Here is a 20,670-nt window from a genome sequence, read left to right on the forward strand (position 1 = left end):
GTCTGAAATGGTGTAACTGAGAATACAAATCTGGGAAGGGAAGGGAAGGGAAGGGAAGGGAAGGGAAGGGAAGGGAAGGGAAGGGAAGGGAAGGGAAGGGAAGGGAAGGGAAGGGAAGGGAAGGGAAGGGAAGGGAAGGGAAGGGAAGATTGGTGTTGTGGAGAGGGAGATCTCCATCACTTTTTTTCCCATGGAGGGCTCCTCTGCTTTGTCCTTTCCTGTTTGTTCCTTTCCAACAGGATCCTGGTGTGGGGGATTCTTGTGCTGCTCCTGTCTCACCTGTTTGCGGGTCTGAGGATGCACCTCCAGCTGGAGGACGTGTTTTTAATTGTGTTTTTGTGAAGCCCTTTGATATGGGTAAATTAACTTTGATCTCCGGCTGCTAAATGAAAGGGTTTTGCTTGGATCAGATGGGAGAAGTTCCCTTTTGATGGTGGGATGAAGAGGAGAACAAGGCTGGTAGGAGACAGTAAAACTTCTGACTTCAAAGAGGTCAAAACACAATAAATCATCAATGCAAGGTCAGGGTGAGGAGAGCTTCCCAAACACTGAGGTGATGGGGGCTGGAGTGAGACCAGACCTCAGTGCAAAAGCTGAAATGAGCAATGTACAAACAATTACTGTTGACAATCCTTTTGGCATAAGCTGAATTTCTGCTTTTACTATGACACAATGCAAAATAATGGCAAAACTTCTTTATTAGGGACAGGTGGATTGTGCTTTCCTGGCTCTGTCCATGAGGTGGTGGATGTTTACATCCTCACCTGCCTGAGGACAGATGAGCTGCTGCTTTATCCCCTCCTTGCTTGCTTTAATCCTTTTCCCTCCTTCTTGTCCCAGTGCCCATAAATTGGTCCAATAAAGAGCGTGTTGATGTCATTGGTGTTTTAATCAATTCTCCTGATTGCTCAAAGATAAATGGGACTGAGGCAAATGTGTTGGCTCTTGCCAAGCAGGCAGCTTGGTGCAAGGAGAACGTGGGGGATGGAGATGTGAATGTGAGATCCCTGAAGACATGGATGTTGTAGATCCAGACCTGGAACAAGACATGGAAAAAGCAAATTCTTTTTCAGAGCTGCTTGGCATTTTGGATGGGCAATCTTGCAGGAGCTGGAGGTTTTTAAGGACTTCTAGGAGTACTACAAGAAGTGGCCTCTTCAGAGCTATTTCATTTTTCAGCCTGCCTGGATGGAGACAAAGCCCTGCTCTCACTCACATGTAACCATCAGCTTTCCAAGCAGAATTGAATCAGATGAGATCCTTGTATCAAATGGAAATGTGTACACAGGAAATAGTCATCAGGGAGGAATTCTGAAAGAAATAAGATTGAATTTGGCTTAAATGAAGCCCTTCCTTCCTTCCTTCCTTCCTTCCTTCCTTCCTTCCTTCCTTCCTTCCTTCCTTCCTTCCTTCCTTCCTTCCTTCCTTCCTTCCTTCCTTCCTTCCTTCCTTCCTTCCTTCCTTCCTTCCTTCCTTCCTTCCTTCCTTCCTTCCTTCCTTCCTTCCTTCCTTCCTTCCTTCCTTCCTTCCTTCCTTCCTTCCTTCCTTCCTTCCTTCCTTCCTTCCTTCCTTCCTTCCTTCCTTCCTTCCTTCCTTCCTTCCTTCCTTCCTTCCTTCCTTCCTTCCTTCCTTCCTTCCTTCCTTCCTTCCTTCCTTCCTTCCTTCCTTCCTTCCTTCCTTCCTTCCTTCCTTCCTTCCTTCCTTCCTTCCTTCCTTCCTTCCCTCCCTCCCTCCCTCCCTCCCTCCCTCCTTCCCTCCTTCCCTCCTTCCTTCCCTCCTTCCTTCCCTCCCTGACCAAGGCTAAGAGCTTCTTTCTACCCACCTTAGCTTTGAATAACCTTTTTTTTCTTCAGGAAGGTGCTTCTAGTCAGCAAAGAATGGTATTTCATGGTGGGAGGTGCTCTCATGTGCAGACTGGGTATCAGCTACACAGATAAAAACATTTTCTGCCTAAGAATATTGTACTTTAGTTGGGAAATGCCTGCTTGATTTCACTGAGTGCCCTGCTACACAGCAATTTCTGTGCAACAGCAGCGAAGGCGTGTTGGGGAAAGCCTTGGCTCCCGTTCAGACCTGCAAAGGAGCACGAGCTCAGTGGAGCAGGGGATGGGATTTCTCCCAGCTTGGTGTGCTCACCCCTCCCAGCAGGTTCAGATCCATTTAACTGAGGTGCTTGTGTTATACTGGGGGCAGGGAAAGTTGTTTGCAGGACAGAAAGAATTGATTAACAACAAAAAAATCAGGTTATCAAGTTACCAAGAACGATGGGCTGAATCCAAAGCTTTTATTGGAGCCTCTGTACATTAGATTGGGAATATTCCTGAGCTTGGATCTGAACCATGTCCTGGTTTGTGTTTGAGGAAGCCCCTGAGGTTTTACCAGAGCAGCTGGAAAGGGCAGGCACTTGGGGTCATTTTATAGGTGAATTCCAACTGGGGCACGTGGATCTCGCTTGAAAAACTTGAATTCAGTGTCCCAGCCCTGAGCACCCTGGAGGAGTCTCAGCTCCCCCAGAGGTGTCTCCTGGGGTCGGTTTGCTGTGATGTGCAACCAAGGACATCAGCATGAAGCTGTGCCTTTGGAACTGCAGGAAATGCAGGCGTGCTGTGCCCCTGGACAGGCAGCTCAGCCGTTCAGCTTTGCTGGTAGCAAACCTCAAACCAATTAAGCTAACATCAGGTTTTTAATTGCCTTGGTTAAGCTGGTGCAGCCCTCGGTGTGCTCGCTCATAAATCAATTTAAATGCAAGTTGTAGGAAAATTTACATTATAGCAGCACTTTGCCAGACTGCCTTTTAAACAAAAACAAGAACGGAGAGGAAACAATTCCCGGTGACCCTTTGCTCCCTGGGATGCAGGACTGTGCTCCAGCACGGGCTGTTCTCTCGAGGAGCTGCTGCTGCAGCTGCTGAATGTGGAATCAGGAGCACAGCCTGCCTTTAGGGAAGAGACTGGGCCAGCCAAAGGTGCCTCAGCAGCAGAACAGGAGGAGACAGGAGCTGTTGGGCCGTGCCCCAAAGCATCCCATGGTAACACCCCACAAGCTACAAGAAGGTGTAAATCCCTGACCATGTTGGCTGTGCCTTGGCAGAGCCAGCTGCAGATTGCCTTTCTTCCCCAAATCCTGCTGCTTTCACCTCAAGTCTCTTGTAAGTCCAGCTTTGATTCAGTGATTTTATCCTTGTGAAACTTTCTGGGTGGAAAGGGGAAACTCAGCCTTTCTTCTCTGCCACCCTCCGTTAACTTAAACCTCCCTGCACAGAGTTTCCCCCTCAGCCCCCTCAGCCCTGCTCTGCACACTGGAGGACTTCTCACGGCTCCTTGGGGAGAGAAGCAAGTGCTCCAAAATTCACAGTAAAGCCATGACCATCCCTGGGAAGAAGAAAGAAGGACACCTTTGCTCCTGCTTCCACCTGCCGAGACTCCACGTGCCAGCTGTGATGGGCACTCTGAGCGAGCCTCCCCAGACCCCACAGTTCTCACTCCTGTTTTCCTTTGGTTTTCAGGGTTTTGTTCTTAATCAGGGAAGAATAAACACAGCAGCTTGGGAAATTGTTAAGCCACGACTGCAGAGTCACATCGCTCTGGCTGTTACCCTGGGCACAGCCCTGCTGGCAGGGACAAGGCAAGAGCAGCCCATGGAGAGCCTCGTTACTCACATCTCTTGTTAATATAGGACACAAGTGTGGGAGAGGAAATTTTCTCCTGAAAAGCTACAGAAATTTCTCAGGGCAAACTTCTGCATAGGGACCTCCCAGCAGTGAGGGATTCTAACACCTCACAGCACTGCAGGCTGTTGTTTTACAGGTGTATTAGCTGTCAACAGCTCCTTTTTTTGCCTATTAATCCTGGTTACATAAATAACCACTGCAGAACAGGACAGTGAGTACACAACAATCCTGCATTCACTGAACTTTCAGGGCTGGAATTCCTACAGCTGGGAAGCAGCTGCAGTGTCTCCTTAGCTGTTGTGATGCTGAGCTGTGGGATCAGATAATGATCATTTAATGATGAACTTCTGATACCTGGCTATGATAATAAAAAAACTGCATCCATCTGTGCCAGAGAGCACACCCTGGCTCTGTGTGGCTGCACAGGAAGCACAAGTGAGTTATTTACCAGGAGCGTTGGGAGCTGGTGTAGGAGCTCCTGCGTGACCTGGAGTACACAGGACTGGCTGTAGCAGCATGGTCTATGCACCATTAAGTGGAACTTGCCTGTGTGAGTGATCCCAGAGCAAACTGCCTTAAAACCCCCGTGCAGGAAGGGACAGGCTGGAGGAACAGGGTGAATTTAGTCCTGCATGTCGGGTGCTTTGATTAAGAGACACTGCCTTGAGGAGTGATTTGGGTTTTGGAACACGCTGAGCATCCTGGAGGTGGTAGATGAGACATTGCAGATTTGCCAGATTTTCTCAATTGGATTTTGGGTGGGAGCTGGTGAGTAAGGATGCACTGGAGGAGGGTGCCAGCCCCATCAGCTGTGCTAGCCAGCAGGAGCAGGAGTGGAGACGTGGAACAGAAACCTCGGCTAGAAAATGCAGAGGACTAAGGATTAACTCATTGCTGCCTTCTGACTCGGGTTTAAACTTCTCTGAGGTGTCTCTTCATTCTCCACCCATCCTTTTCCTTCTGCATCATCCACTGGGTGTTTTCAGGCTGTTATTTCAAGGTTGGGGCTGTACCCAGAGAAGGGAGAAATCTCCATTCATGTGAGGACAGCAAATATTTACCAGAGTCAGGATGGAGCTTGACTTGTGCAGGTCCAGAAGGAAAGGAAGAAGAGGCATCTTAAAGAAAACGTTGAAGTGCAGGAGGTCCTTGTGCACAGAACCCCGTGTGAGAAGCCTGCAGGTGAAGGTGGGCACTGGGTGCAGAGTTGTAACTCAAGGACTTGATCACAAAGCCATCAAGCAACTGTCTCCTATACTGATATCATATTTGTGTGGTTTTCCTCGCCTTCTCCCCCCTCTCCCTTAATTGGATGTCAGCCACGTGGCAAGGTTATTCTGTTAGACAAGCTGGGAAATGACAATGACAGGATTATAATTAAGTGCCAGGACATGAAGCCAACACAATTACCATGCTGTTATTACACTGGATGATGTGCTAAAGAAGCTCAATAAAAACACTGTAGAGAATATAAATCATGGGATATGTGTACAATTGGGGAAGAAAATGTTTCCCCTTTTGTAAAGCCCAGTCAGTGCTAGATAAGCCCAATGAAAGAGATGTTCCCTTGGTCTGACAGATTCCTCCTTTCAAATGACTCCAGTAGCAAGCAGTGCTTCTTTTTATTTCAGCTTCAGGTGTGGTGCTGCAAACCTCAGCAATTTTTAAGATGGTATTGCCCCTCTGTTTTCAGCCACTGCCTTCCCCTGTACCTGCACCGCTGTCGTGTGTGGTCGAATCTCACCAGGCTTTTCCTGGCTTTGTGCAGGCATCTGTCACTGCTGGCAGCACTGTCCTGTTCTGCTGATTTTCTGGGTTTTCTTCCTCATAAAGGATTGAACTGAAGGCTGAATCTTCTCACTGGAGGCAGAACACCTGGGGGATCCCTGTGAGAGATGCCACTTACAGGAAACACTGATTTACAGCTGTAACTCCATGCCCCATTTGCACTCCTTTCTCCTCCGGCTGAACGGTGAATTTGAGGTTTGTGCTTGTCAACATCTACCTTGAGTCAGGAAATGTTGACATTCACTTCAAAAGAGAAGCTGATCTGTCAGTCAGATCCTCGGCCTTGCAGACCTTTGGGCTGGAGCTGAACTTCTCTAAAACCCCAAACTTCCCAAAGCAGGGCTGCCCCGGAGCGCTGATGCTTCCGTAGCCAAAGGCTGTTCTGCTGAAGCTTGGCCACGTTGCTGTTCTGACAATATTTTTGCTTCAAATCATCTTCTCCTTAGAAAGCTGCCACTCTGATATCTCCAGAAAAATGACAACCCCCCTTTTTTTTTTCATCTTTTAATTGGCATGCCTTGCTGCTGTACTGCACAAAGCTGAAATTTCTAATGGTCAAATTTTATCAGTTCGAAAAACCCAGCACTTTGAAATGAAGCGTAAAAGAAGTTCAATTGTCTCCACTGCTTGTTTTGATGTTTGATCTAAACATTCTGGTAATTTGAACGATTTGAGGATATTTAAGGGTTTGGATTCCTGACTAATGTGCTGAATTCACAGCCCTTGAAGTGCTTGTGGTAGCTCAGATCTGCTCCAATACCTTGATTCCTTTCACGGCTAAACAAGGAGAGCTTGGATCTGAAGGAATAAATGTCCAAAGCACAGATACTTCACTAAGTAACCCTGCAAAACACCCTGTGCCCCTCTTGAACAGCACAGGATCGGGCCCTGAGGCCTTGCTGCTGGATTTCCATCTCATTAAATGGGAATAAAAGCAAAGAAAAGGGGTTTCTGCCAAGCCTATATTGTCACAAATGTTGAAATATGGAGCTGGTGGACTTGATTTACTGTCCCAGTGGCTGGTAATTAGCGTGGCTATTTGTAAACCTCATGCAGCCTAATGTCCACTCCTGGGAGTTGGAGCAGTTTAATCTCACCCAGGCGCTGGCAGTTCCTCATGCTCTGGAATTACCTGGCACAAGTTTTGGGAGGATGGTCTGAGCCAGCCCAGGGAGGCAGAGCAGGGGCTCCAGTGACATCCCCAAAGGCCCAGGGGTGCAGGGGGTCTCTGCACTCTGTCCTTCTGATAAGGGGCTGCTCAAAGGTCCCTCTGTGATAAAAATACCAAAGGCTGCGGGTAAGGCCGTGTTGTCTCTGGCTGGGTTTTCCTTTCTGTAAGTTCTTATTGCATCCAGCCTTACAGAACTCCAGAGATGTCAGGGCTTTATTGCTGCTTATTATTTTACACTTACTCTTACAACAGGCAGGCCGAGAGGACGCTGCCTGACATTTCAGTGGATTCTTTTATTTCATATTTTAAACCACAACGAGGAGCCTGATGTCCTGACTGGCAGCTGCAGGTGAGCACCTTCCTCATCAAAAGATTTAAATAAAAGGGGGAGTTGCTGGATCAGCACCGCCCTCCTGCTGGGACAGCCGGGTCTGTAAGGAACAAAACAGATCCTCACGTGCTGGGCAGGGTTTGCAGGTGTCTGCTGTAGGTGCAGGGGTTCAGGAATGAAGGATGTGTCAGTTCTGTGGTGGGTGGTGTGTGGGAGAGCATTGGCACGGGGCAGTCACAGAATCCTGGAATCTCCTGAGCTGGGAGGGACCCACAGGATCACCCAGTCCAACCCCTGGCCCTGCACAGACACCCCAACAACCCCACCCTGGGCATCCCTGGCAGCGCTGTCCCAACGCTCCTGGAGCTCTGGCAGCCTCAGGGCCGTGCCCATTCCCTGGGGAGCCTGGGCAGTGCCCAGCACCCTCTGGGGGAAGAGACAAAACCTCCCTGAGCCTGTGCAAGGCAGAGTCTGCTCCTCAGACACCACAACTCTTTACAAAATCCCTTGTCTCTCATGCTTAAAGCTTCTGGGGTCAGCGACATGTTGAAAATAGGGTCAGCTGCCACAAATGACCCATTCCCTGATAAGAGCTGCTGCATCTGTTGGTGCTCCTATGGGCCATAAAGGCTGTGGAACAATTGTCTGTGTCTGTGCTGTGCCTGATGGATGGACTCAAAGCTTGTGCCTATGTGCCAAAATCAGGACAGGCTGTCCTCAAGTCGTGCTCCCGGGGTCCCTTCCCAACCTGGCGGAGTTTTCTTCTGCCCCAGTGCTGCCATGACCCAAGTGCCCACAGCAGGAACCACCAAGGAAAGGCTGGGAGAGCTGGGGGTGTCCAGCCAGGAGATGAAAAGACTCCAGGGGACCTTAAAGCCTCTTCTGGTGCCTAAAAGGGCTCCAACAGAGCTGGAGAGGGACTTAGGACAAGGAGCTGGAGGGACAGGTCAAGGGGGAATGGCTTCCCACTGCCAGAGGGCAGGGTTACATGGGATATGGGGAGGGAATTGTTCCCTGGGAGGGTGGGCAGGCCCTGGCACAGGGTGCCCAGAGCAGCTGTGGCTGCCCCTGGATCCCTGGCAGTGCCCAAGGCCAGCTTGGATGGGGCTTGGAGCAGCCTGGGATAGTGGGAGACGTCCCCGCCCATGGCAGGGGATGGAATGGGATGGGCTTTAAGGTCCATCCAACCCAAACCAGTCTGGGATTCTGTGATACAGCCATGGGTTGGGGTTTTTTTAAAGCTTCTGTACTGCCCTCGGTACCTGGAAGGGGATGGATGGCACAGGGATTTCCCAAGCCTGGCCACACCAGAGCTGTCCCAAGCAGACTGACCCAGCTGCAGAACCCCAGCCCACGCTCGGCCACCACTGCCTTTGGATCTGCCTGGGGCTGCCTCTCATTCCCAGCCCTGCTCCCCTTGCAGGGCCTGTTTCTGCTGATCCTGTTCTTTCTGCTCTGGGCTATTTCTGTCTCTGGCTGGCTCAGTGGGTGAGCTAGGCTGTTTGTGGGTGAGCCAGGCTGTTTGTGGCTGCCGTGAGTGTGGCACGGGACAGGCTGAGGGAGCTGCCAGCCTGAGCCTCACTGGGAATGGGCTCCATGGACCTGCCCTGGGCAGTGCTGGCTCCCCATGGATTTCTCAGCTCCAGCCTTCCCTTCTGGGCTGGAGCAAGAACAGTCCAGTTACAGTCCTGTAAAGATTCTGATGAGAGTTTTTAATTGACGCCACAGCTGGCACACATTGCCCAGCACTGCCACTGCTGCAGGAGAGACCAAAACACACCTGGGCTACAGGTACAGGACCTTTGTAGGAATGTCCTTGTCCCTGTTCATCTCTGCACAGAGCCTCATCTTCTCTTTTAATGTCCCATCCCACAGAAGTGGGATTAAGTATGAATTCCAGCTTTTCCTCTTCATTTTCTCTCCCCTGAAAGGGACTTTTTAGTAGCCTTGGTTGCATTTGATTGGTAATTTGCAAGTTCTACATTGCTCTTTTTCTTTTTTTTGGTCCATTTTTTTTACGATTTCTGGCCACTGTGGGTAGGCAGATGCTGTGTGGGATCCTTTCCTTTGCCTGGGTGCTCATATAAATATCTATCTATCTATATATCTCTATAAAATCTCTCCTCAATTAGCCCTTAGTCTGCTGTGCTCAGATGATGCCTCTTCGTCTGTGAGCACCGAGGTGCTGAGCTGTGCCACAGAGCCAGGAACAAAGTGAGCAGTGCTGAAAGCCAGGAGGATCATGGAGTTTTATTCAAACAGGCTGCTTGAAAGCTTGCCTTAAATGTTTTCTGTTGGGGTAAAGGGTGGGAAATGTCTGGAGGCAGTGGCAGGATTTGGCATTTGTGGCAGCTGACCCTATTTTCAACATGTCACTGACCCCAGAAGCTTTAAGCATGAGAGACCAGGGATTTTGTAAAGAGTTGTGGTGTCTGAGGAGCAGACTCTGCCTTGCACAGGCTCAGGGAGGTTTTGTCTCTTCACAGCTCCTGCCATCAGCTGAGTTTGAAAAGGTTTTTGTTGCCCTAATTGTGGTGTCAACAAATACAGAAATAACAGTGAGATGAGAGGTGTCAGTGGGATTCAGGGCTCGTGTTTGCCAAGCAAAGGGAACTCAGGGTGTCAAAATTCAGAGCTGGGTCATTCTGGGGAAGAAGAAGCAGCAGGGTAAATAGAAAACTGAACCTCAGCATGGCTCGAGTTTTACATCCAGACTGCTCTGGTTTCAGTGTTGAACCAGGAGACCATGGCTGAAATTTGGGGCTTTTTCTTCTCTCTTTCTTTCTTCCCAGAAGGTTCAGAAAAACAGCACCAAATTTTATCTCAGTAACTACACTAATAAGCTGCAAAACTGGAATCTGGGGAGTGAAAGATCAGCAGGAGCAACTCCCTTGAACTGTCCCTTGGGATTTCTGCTGCTCAGGGATAGTGGGGGAGCTCCCAGAAAATGGCCCTGGTACAGCTGAATAAGGAGGAGCGAGTGCCCCAGGATGGAGGGATGGCTCCTTGAGGTGTGGGAGCTCTTTGTCCTTCATGACAATCTCAGAGGGGATGGGAAGGACCTGGAGGAGAAGCCAAAATGTGCTTGAGGGAGGAAATAACAAGGGATGGATGGGGGCATTCAGACAGCAGAGATAACTTAGGGAGGGACAGAGGGAGGGAGGGAGGGAGGGATGGCTGGGGTGCCATCAAAACCTAAATAAAAGAACTGGCACAATAATCCCTGGTGGCACCCAAGTGGGAAACTGAGGCAAATGTGTTCCACCTCACCAAAGGTGCTGCCAGAGATCTGCTCTGCAGGTGTTAAAGCAGCACAGAGAACAGAGCCCGTGTGTGCCCAGCCCAGCTCTGCTCGGAGCTGCCCATGGAACAGGGAATTTGTCCCTGTGCCCTGCAAGATTCCAAGGGTCCCGTGGTTGGTCCCTTCCCTGGGGCAGCACAGCAGATGCTGAGGTTTGGATTTCGGAGCAGGAGGCAGTTCCCAGGGGGTGGGAGCTGCAGGGTGTGCAGGGCCAGGACTGCAGGGCCAGGACTGCACAGCCCCCAGGGCCCTGGGTTTGTGCTCAGGGGAAGCATCAGGCGAGCCAGGAATGATTTCCCCACAGAGCTGGGTCGGGTCCTCCTCCAGGATCCAGTGCAGGATCTTTGCCAGTCTGCCTCCAGCTGAGGATTTGCACTGGGAAGGAACAAGTCTGAGCTCAGTGAGCCGTGGATTTGGGGTGAGATGCTGTAGCTGGTGCCCCCCCTTCCTGCTGGCACAGCCCAGTTCCTCCAGCTGGCTGAGTCTCTCCCAGTGTGTGCAACACCAGCCCAGACACAAAGTGTTGTCACTGGCCATGCAAAACTCATTTGGAGGCGAGTGGGTGTGTTAGGTGAAGGTGTGACAGCTCTGGGCCACCCCTGGGGCCTGGAGGCTGATTCCCTTTGCCTCACTCACGTTTCTCCAAGCCCCAACGAGCTTTGTCTGTGTAGAAAGAAACTCAGCAAGCAGCAAACACAGCCCGACTGGCCCAGCTGAGTAGGAAATGGATATTCCCAGGGCCTGCTCTCAAATAAATGACCTGCTAAAAATAGCTGTGCTCAAGCAGGTGAACATCAAAAACCTGCTGTAGTGACTGTGGCTCGCTGGCCTTGGGGACAGAAGTGTTTGGTTGTTTTACCTCTGTGGAAGAGCAGGTGGTGAAGCCTTCCAAACTCAGGGTTTGCTGCTCTTTAGCTTTTATTTGGATAAATGGATATATGGATAACCTTCTCTGCAGCTGCTCTGCCCTCTCACAACCCAGCAGGACGAGCAGGGATCTCAGTGATCCCACGGGAACTCATGAAGGAGCTCTGCCTTGTCTCTGCTGGATCCAGCAGCACAGGGGATGTGTCAGTCTGGGGAAAAGGGGCAGCATTTGGAAGTGTTCCTTAGCCTCCATAATTCTGGGATGTGTTGGCACCTGACAGGATAAAGCTGGGATTTACTAGAAAATGGGGAGACTTGACTTAAAAACTTGGGCAAGGGTTTTGGGTTTTTTTGTTGGTTCTTTCCTATCAAGTTCTGTAGCTGGAAAGGCTTCTGTTGTGCCACCAGAAAAAAACCAAACCTTCTCTAGGTTGTAGATTTGGCACTTTTAGGAATGGAAAGGTCTGCAGCTGTCTTGGGCTGTTCAAAAGAGGCAAATGTGAGACAGATCTTTCTTGATTCTGTCTTCGTGGCTCTGCTGGGCACTTTCTCCCTCATCTCCTGGTAGCAGACGTGCAGAGGAAAGGTCAGGAAGTGCCGTGCTGGAATCCTTCCCCAGCCACCACGTCCCTGTGCTGCTCTCCGTGGGTGACGTGCTGGGGATGTGATGGGACAGATGTCACATCGTGACAAGCCCTTGCACTGATCTCTGGAGAAGTTAGGCGTGCTCTGAATGTCATTTATGCAGCAGAGGAAAGATGCTGTGATTCCTTGGCATTTTAGGGCGCCTGTGGCATGTCCTGGGCTTGTCTGGTTCGCTGTAGGTGCTGAGATAATTCTGGCTTCCCCCTTGGGTGTATTCCCACTTTGCACTGGCTCCTCTGTGCACTGTTCCTCACTCAGGATATCTTCTGGCACCTCTGTTCCCCTCATTTGCAGTCCTGGGAAGTGGCTCAGAGGGTCTGTGGAGATGCCTGGATGTCGATACTCTGCCGTGGTGATGGAGCAGGAGCTGCCTCGGTGTGCACAGCAAACCAACAGCGCTCAGGGAGCCTCTGCAGAGCGGAGCAGTCACCCCTGCCCCCTGCCAGGCCCCACCTCTCTGCTGCCATCTCAATCCAGCCCTCTCCTAAATGACTTGCTGGACACCAAAGAAGGATAAATGCTTGGAAAGGGGGAAAAAAAATAAATAATGGGAGGCAGAGCAGCACTCACCAAGCTCTGTGCACATTCTGTTTTGGATTGCCCTTTCCTTCAAATCAAACAATGCAGTTCTGAAATCAGATATTTCCTGACAGACTTGCACAGGGCACAGTGTAACTAAGCCGATCTGAAGGGCTGACCTTCTCACAGACGGCTGGGCATGGATAATTTGCTTCATGGTTGTACCTAAAGGATCAGTCCTGAGAGAAGGATGCGAATTTAAAAGGTGGCCTTCAAATTAATGTAAGCAGTGGAGGAGCATAAGAATTGTCAGGCTGGATCAGGCCCTTCTTGCTTAGGTTTATGTTGTGATTTAAAACCAAAATAGCTGCTCCTTCAGAGCAAAGTAGGAGAGCTTAATGGCAGGACTCGCCCACACATTGTATCTTCCCCATCTTTAACAATTAACGTTTAGTTTCAGGCCCGATGAACAGAGAAGAATCCCCCTTGCTCAGTGCTGTTGGTGTGATTGATACCTCTAAGTGCTCTCGATTAGTGTAAATGCTTTCAATCTTCAGGTTTCACCTGACTTGCTGAGTGTTGGTTATGCTTGAACTCGCTTGGGACAAGGGATGGAGACAGAGACTCGGCCTTCCTTTTCCATCCTTTAGAATCCCCACCTTTGTCCTCCTGGACTGTTCTCTTTTCTGGATATGAAGCAGCAGAACCCCTCAATTTTCCTAATGTACTGTCACATTCCTTGCTTAAGACAAAACTATTTACAATTTAGTTGCTTGTGCCTCTTTTTGAGCACCAATCCTGCTCTCTCTAGTTCACCTTTATGAGCATTTTCGAGGTGTTTCATTGTTCCCTGCCTCCTGCCCCTGCTTTGAGCCAGGCTGACACTTCCATGTATTAAATGAGACCTCTGTGTGTCCAAGGACATGGCAGATTCCTGGAGCCAATGGATTTTGCTCTCTTGTCCCAGCCCTGTGGAACTGGTGGCTGAAGGAGCATGGCAGGAGTGTCTGAGGCTCAGGGGTTCATTTCCTGAGGGGTCTGGACCTGCTCCAGGAGGGAGGGTGACCTCTGAGTCCCCAGAATTGCCTCTGCTGCTCCTCTTGCTGTGAGATTCTGCTCTGGCTCCTTCCTGCCGTGCACCTGATTTATGCACTTTATTAAATCTGTCCCTGTTTCCTCTTTTCCCTGAGAGGATTCCTTGCTCCTCTGGAAGTACATTTGCCTTTGTGGATTTCATGGGTGGATCATTAGATGGATTTCTTTCACCATCCCAGCACCATTTCTGCCTTGAGCTTTGGTTTCTGCTGGTTATTCAGCTGGGAAACAGCAGGAGAGGCTGGAGGCAGAGCAGCAGCAGGTTCATTTTGAGCCTGGGTCCAACCTCAGGCAGACATGAACGTGCAGGAAGATAGGAATCCTCCTAAGCTGGGCTTCACCAGCGTTTCTGAAGTTTGCTGCTTTCAAAGGAGCCTGTTTCAAAATCGAGAGAGGGTTCCAGCCCTTTGCAGGAGGAGTTGGTGAGTCCTGAGGTTCCCTGTCAAACTCCTTGTCCTGGAAAGCATCAGGACCGACCTGCAGAGGAGGGTCCAGGATGGCTGAGCTCGGAAGGGATGGGTTACAGCCTCAGGGTGGTTGTAAAAGCCTTTTCTTTCTGCTTTCTAATGTACTTCCCTTCGAGCTGTAGCAAGGCCTGAGCTCCCAGTGGCCTGGAATTGCTCTGCCCTGCTAAAACCTGTGTGGTTCTGTCTGTCCTGCAGGGACAATGGGGGAACCAGGAGGATTGAGCCCCCTGACTGTGGCTGCTCGGTCCTGGGGAGCAGCGGGATGTGGGATGTTGGCTGGGGATGGCTTGGCAGGGAGGGACAGATATTCCCTGCTTGCAGAGTTCCTGTGGGAGGCACAAGCAAGGCTGTAGGGAAATGTGAGGTAGGCTCGGGAATTCCACTTTTTTCAAAGCATATCTGCAAATCAAAAACTACCCTGCTGTTCTCTGGGTGCCTACAAGCACTTCCCTGTCCAGAGAAGATCCTCCCTCCAAGGAAGCACTGGGAATAGGAGCCAGGCCAGCTTGGACAGGGCTTGGAGCACCCTGGGATAGTGGAAGGTGTCCCTGCCCACAGCAGGGGCTGGAACGGGACGAGCTTTAAAAATCTTTCCAACCCAAACCATTCCATAATTCACTGATTCTAAGTGTTCAACTCTTCTGAAAACCCTCCCCAACCACTCCTTTATCCATATTTCTGTGGAGCTCCTGGTGTTTTCACTCTGTGGCCCAAACCTGGAGTATTTTAGCAGGAGACAAACAGGATGTGTCCCTCTCTTCCCTCACCAACAGCACACGTCTCGAATTGCAGCAGATACAGAGCTTTGTTCCTGACACTGTCTGTCAAATGTAAGAACGTTTTTTGATCCACTTTAGAGAAAATCAAAATGTTTAATCTAGAAAAGCTTGAAATGCTTCATCAACCCATCCACCCCTCTTTGTTTTTTCTTACAGGACCAGCTGCTGATGCAGTGGAAGTCCACGTGAGTTTGAGTGTTCTAAAGCTGTGTGTTTGGTGAGAATATTATTTCTTCCCAAATATTAGCCTTTTTTTTTGCATTGGTGACAAGCTCACACTTACACACATTACTGGCTATTGATTCTTCATTGGGATGCTCCCAATTCTTCAGTGAGAAAATATTAGAACTATTTAATCCCTGCAAAACAAATCCAACAACTTTTAGAGAGATCTTGTGATAACATCAAGCAGCCACAGAACTGTGGTGCTGCACCCTGGTTCAAAATTGACTCTGCTCAGCAGTTTCATGTTTCATCACCTCCTCCACCCCTTCCCTGGTTTTGCCAGAAATGGTAAAAAACCTCCTGAGGTTCCCTCAATTTTGTCTTTTTTTCTTATGCAAGGGAAGAAAGTCTGGCCAAATTCATGGAGTCCTCAAACTTCCATTTTACAAGCTGAGGTCTGTTTGCATCTTGTAAACAAGGTTTAATATTCTTTAAAAAATCTCCGTAGAGCAGAATTCATATTTCATTAAAGTATCCGTTTGAAGTTCAAAACCTTGGACACCCCGAGTTTGAGACTCCCACAGAGCTGCTGTAATTTGGGACAGGATATTCTCCTCCTGAGTTCAACACTCAGGATTTCACTGGGGTTTTTTTAACTTGTTCCCATGTTGGAAAACAGCAAAGACAAGTATTTGCTCTCTGTTTCATCGCTCCCTCGGGACTCTGATTAACCTGCTGCTCATTCCTTTCCTGAGGTAAATTCATGGGTTTGTTCTTTCTCTGTGTAGGAGGAGGAAAAAAAATCTTTGCCATCGGTGCTATGTGAATCTCTGCCAAGCTAGTGTGAGCTGTTCCTGGGCATGGGTGGGCACCAGGCAGGTCCTGGCAGGGCTGAGGGGCTGCTTTGCTTTGGAACCTTGTACTGCTCTTCACACCCACCAAATTCCTGTCAAGGAATGAAACGTTGAAGTCAAACTTGTAATATACCACTGGGCTGCACTTCTGAACCATCAAACGACTGATTTCAAGGCTGTCTCTTAAAGAGGACTCTCCCCTGGGCAGCCCCAACCAAACCAGAGCATCGACAGCCCTCTGAGCAGTGCAGGAAACCCACGGTGTGTCCCAGATCTTTATAAAACCAGGGCTGAGGCACTGCCATGATGCAGCAGGGCTGGGACCCCGGACCATTTGCTTGTTTCCAACCTCAACACACTCCCCAAATCTGTGCCTTTCTCAAGGGCTGCTGTGGGTCTCTTGCATCCCCCACACGCAGCAAAGTGCTGGGGGATGGTGCCACCACAGATGTCTGGGCTTTCTGCTTTGTTAAATTCACATCCATTATTACAGCATGCAAATTCCTTGGCTAGGAGAAGAAGGAAATGCACATTTCTTTTCTTTTTCATAATCATCTTTGCTAGTCATAGGGCAGTTGGAATAATGTGTTCTCTTTCAAATGAAAACAAAGGCATAAAAATAGAGCTTCAGAACCCAGAACAGTGGCAAGATCTTTAAATAAATCCCCTCAGAATACTTGATTTTCAAATTGGTTACTTCAAATAGATTCACCATCTCACCTTCTCTCCAGAAGATGCTTTTATCAGATCCAAAACTAAGGGGCATTTAGTCAGAAGAGCTTAAGTGAGACTTTTCTAACAATTGCCTGTTAGACCTTAGCCAAAATCAAACATCTGTTTGTGCCTAGGTACATTCAGTTTTCTTTGCAGTTTTCCTTGGTGCAGTTGTTCATTCTTTGCAGTTGTCTCCATTCCTGGCCCCTGCTGTTAAATTGCTGCTGCATTTCCCTGCAGAGAAGGCTGCACTTTATTGATAGATGAAGTGATTCCAAATAATCCATTGTCCAAGGCAGTAACTATTTTTCTTTAGGGAAAGCCCCTTAGCTGGAATGTGCAGCTTAACAAACAAATAAAACAATGCCAAACTCACTCGTGGATGAAAGAGAGGGGGGAAACCTCAGGATTTAATTGGTGGAATGAAATGAATGCATTGTCTGGGCAGTGTCCACCACCTCCTCGTCTCACACTGAGGGAGAGGGTCACTGGAGCAGGCAGTGTCTGCTGACCCTCAGGATTTGTGGCTGGCTTGCAGCAAAGCAAACATCCCTAGGATGCATCCCACAGGGAGGCAAATCCATCAGGGAGCTCACAGGCTGGAAATCTGGTGCCTGAGCTGCCCAACGCTGCCTCCTTGGGGCACCATGAAGCACCCTGGTGATGCCAAGGAATCTCAATCCCTGAAAAAGAGCCTCTTCCCCTTTTCCCTGAGGCCAGTGAGTTACCACGGACCTGGCAGTGCTGGCTCTTCTCTGTAATTCCTGTCTGCTCAAGGAAAATCCTGGATGTGAGCAATGGAGCAGGTCAGGGAACTGAGAGCACTGCCAGGCTGGCAGCGAGGATTTCACACTTGAGCAGATTGTTGTTGCCATTCCAGCACCTCCAGCATCGGGCTGGCTGGAGCACGAGTGCTGGGGCTTGGCAAATCCAGCTTTTGGGTTGTGCCTTTTCTACAGACTCACTGTGTGAATTTTGGCAACTTGTTTAATTTCCCTGAGCGTGATCCAAAACCTTTGGGAAGTCAAGAAGAGTCTTTCCTGGAGCTTAAATATGCTGTAAACAGGCTCCTCAAGTCTCTGTTTCTAGTCTATAACATGGGGAATGCACTGCCTCTCCTATATTGGCTGCAAACTCTGCATGACAGGGTTTGTTCCTGGCTGTGAGCACAGCAGAGCCCTGATTTGGGTTGGCATTCTGGAGGTTCAAGGCAAACAGAACCCGTGGGCACCCCACAGGTACAGGAACACAGCTGGGTGGTGAGCACCAGCATCCCAAAATCTGTGCTGCTCCTGTGTGGGAATACAGAACAGAAGGGCTTGCATGGCTTGTATTTATCCACGGCAAAAATCAAACCACCCAACGAGGGTCGGGGTTAGCCTGGATGTAGGGGTTGCACTGGTAGTGGAAGAACAGGGATATTGCTGTAGAATCCCAGAATTCCAGAATGGTTTGGGTTGGAGGGCATCTCCAAACTCATCCAGGGCCACCCCTTGCCATGGGCAGGGACACCTTCCACTAGCCCAGGGTGCTCCAAGCCCCATCCAACCTGGCCTTGGACACTGCCAGCGATCCAGGGGCAGCCACAGCTGCTCTGGGCACCCTGTGCCAGGGCCTCACAGCCCTCACAGTGAGGAAATTTTTTCTAATATCCAATTTAAAGCTACTCTCTCAGTTGGAAGCCATTTCCTTGTCCTGTCCCTCCAGGCCATTGTCCAAAGTCCCTCTCCAGCTCTCTTGGAGCCCTTTAGGCACTGGAAGTTTCTGAGGACAGTGGTCCTGTAATACTCCATGAATGGGGCTAGAGTAGAGGGAATTAGGGCAGAAGTTCATTTTCATTTAAAAGCAGAAATCCTTCAGTTTTAGTCCAAAACCACTCATTAAACCAGAATAGTAGGATTTTAATTCCCTCTTGTCCTATCACTACCTGTCCACAAAAAAAGTTTCTCTCCCTCTTTCATAAGTCCCCTTCAGGAACTGGAAGGCCTCAGTGAAGTCCCCCAGAGCCTTCTCCTCTCCAGGCACATCAGTATGACTTCAGCAGGAAGAAGGATTCCTGCAGGCATTTCCTGGTCTGCAAAAGGCTTTTGCCTCCTTGGGCAGAGCCCAGCACAGCATCTTTCATGCCAGAGCTGGCTCCTTTTCTGCTTCACGGTAGTTTTGTGAAGGCAAAGCTGGGGCTGTTTTCACCTCTGCCTGCAGGATCTGGGCAGGAACTCCTGCCTCTCCCCACTTTCCTTTCCATCTTCTGCAGGAATCCACAATCCAGTCTCTTCCACCAGCTCCTGCACAGCCTGAGGAGATCAGCTGCACCCAGAGATGGGCTGTGCATTCCTGCACAGAAATGTCAGCCAAGTGGCCCTCATTCCCAGTGAGCCACAGGGCTGGGGACATCAGTTACGAGTCAAGTGGGTCACAATCCAAGTCCCCTTCTCACACAAACCATGCTCAAGGCCTAAGCAAACCATGGAATTCTGCTCCCAGCAGGACAGGGCAGCTGTGGAGCTGAGCTGGTGCCGGCGCCCCAGGCTGGGGGTGGAGTTCCATTGGGTCAGATATGGGTTTGGGAACAGTGGTGGCTCCAGGATGGATCTGAGGTGGTTTGGAGAATAAATTTGGGGCTCTTCAGTAGCCAAGGAGAGGATGATGTGGGACTGGAGCAAGGGGTACCTCAGGGCTCTGGAGTTTTGAATCTCTGAGAGGAGGATTAGGGAGGGCTGGGATGGAGAGGCGTGAGGAGTCACAGGGTGTGGGCAGAAATTAGGAAGGCCAGGTTGGATGGGCACTGGAGCTGATCTAGTGGGTGCCATCCCTGTCCTTGAACTAGTTGAGGTCCCTCCTGACCCAAACCATTGTGTGACCTCTCAGAGGAAGGGCACCCTGGGCACACTCTGTGTCTCAGGACTCAGAATGAGGGCAAGGATGGCTTTCCCTGAGCTGCGTGCCTCTATTCTCCTGCCAGAAGCTCAGCAGCTCTGGGAATTCTGGCACAGGGCTCCAGGTGTTGTACCTGAGCAGTGACAACGGTGAGAGAGACTCAGGGAGGACCTGAAGCCATGTGGTTTCAGGCTTTTAACTAAAAGCCTTCAGATCACCACCAGCCCAGGCAAGAACAGGCAGGTTTCTCCCAGCCCTCACTGCACTGCCACAGCAATTTATGGCTCCCGTGAGATTTGCTCATCTAAAAAGTGCCCACGGAAGCATTTCCTTATGGAAAATCTCTCCAGCACATTTTAATGGGGAAGGAGTGAGTGTATTTATTTGAAGTGGTGCACTAGAAAGCTGCTCCAAGCCTGGCAGGCAGTTGTTGCCCACCACTGTGATGCAGAGAGAGGAAACACAAGTCTCATTGTGAACCCTTCATGACAGACTGAAAGACAAGTCCGTGCCCAAGAACTCCCACAGCATTCAGCCTCATTTTGGCCTCGCCAGTAAAACTTTTTTTAGTTCAGATGGCTTTTGCAACTCTGTTCCTGAGGTCAAATCTAAGGTTGTACAACTGAAAAATGTAGATTTAGGATTCGTGTTGCTCCCTGGCACTTTTTATTCTTTCAGTGCTACCCCAAGTTTCGTTAACCTGGAGTTAAACTAAGGTTATGCTGTTGGATGAGCATAATAAAACGCACTGCCTGGGCTGAGGAACATATTTCTTTCATGGTGCTTTAAGAGGCCTATAAAGCTGTGATTAAATGATGTCTAAGCTTAGCTCTTCTGCAGCATCTTGCTGAGAGCAGAATCAAAACCTTGTTGGGACCTTGTCTTTAATACACCACTGTCACAGTGAGGTGCAGGGCAGACCCAGCAACTCTGCTTATTTTAAGCCAGCGACAGCTGAGGGGTCAGTGGCCCTTTGCAAATGCCTGTAACCCGATGCTCACGTAAGTAACAGCCTGGTTCATCCTGCAGCCCCAGGAATGTGTTGGTGTGTGCTCAGGGAATAGCTGGCATGGCTGGGAGGGCTCAGAAATCCCAGCCCAGCACTGAGCTGGGGCTTTGGAAGGCACGAGATGTGCAGGGTTTGTTCAAGGGAAACAGCTGCACGCGAGAGAAGAAAAAAACAAGGAGAAAGGAAAAAAAAAAAGAGAAAATGAGGCAGTCAGGGGGGCAGAAATAGCATGGAACTGTGCCAGGGGAGGGTCTGGCTGGAGAGCAGGGAAAGGTTCTTCCCCCAGGGAATGGGCACAGCCTGAGGCTGCCAGAGCTCCAGGAGCGTTTGGACAGCGCTGCCAGGGATGCCCAGGGTGGGGTTGTTGGGGTGTCTGTGCAGGGCCAGGAGCTGGACTGGGTGATCCTTGTGTCCCTTC

The sequence above is a fragment of the Aphelocoma coerulescens genome, chromosome 20 (genome assembly GCF_041296385.1).
Source record: "Aphelocoma coerulescens isolate FSJ_1873_10779 chromosome 20, UR_Acoe_1.0, whole genome shotgun sequence".
NCBI lineage: Eukaryota > Metazoa > Chordata > Aves > Passeriformes > Corvidae > Aphelocoma > Aphelocoma coerulescens.